This window comes from Triticum dicoccoides, chromosome 3A, assembly GCF_002162155.2.
Source record: "Triticum dicoccoides isolate Atlit2015 ecotype Zavitan chromosome 3A, WEW_v2.0, whole genome shotgun sequence".
Taxonomy (NCBI): domain Eukaryota; kingdom Viridiplantae; phylum Streptophyta; class Magnoliopsida; order Poales; family Poaceae; genus Triticum; species Triticum dicoccoides.
The window spans coordinates 157,746,680-157,747,290 of NC_041384.1; positions in this window are offsets into that span (position 1 = coordinate 157,746,680).

A 611-nucleotide genomic window follows, 5' to 3' on the forward strand; every position below is an offset into this window, starting at 1 on the left:
GAAAATAAGAGGAGTAAGACGATAAGTGGTTGACCAGTGGGTCCCCCGTCCACCTCAGCGGGTCAAACATCGACTTGGATTAGTCTTTGCCACGTCGGCTTGACAGGCGGGACCCACCTGTCGGTTTTGCTGTTTTCACGACCAAATTCCAACATCAGTGCTCCGAATTGCGCATTAGACGCAGTTTTGTTGGTTTTTGTGCGCTAGTTCAAATCTAGTACTAAATTGTTACCCTAACCACAAGCGTGGTTATTTTGGATAAATAACTCACCATTTCATGACAACGTGATGCCCAGCCGAGGCATCATTGTAGCAGCTGGTACATGAAAACGAAAACAAATATGGATTGTTTGAAAGAAAGGAAAACAGATGGTACTTACACACACAAAAGAAAACATTTCCTTTCCACTACCTAAAGCTCCGTTCTTTATTGCTGCTCCTTTTTGTCTTTCACAAGCAATTTAAGCCGTGCGCAAAAAAGGTTGACCTAGAGCCACAGACGAAGCTCTCACGTCCAGCAGTTGAGTGGCAGTTCACAGCCGAGCTATCAGAAGCTCACACAAAGTCCAAGCCCACGCAACGCAACGATGACGGGTCACGTCACGCCGACA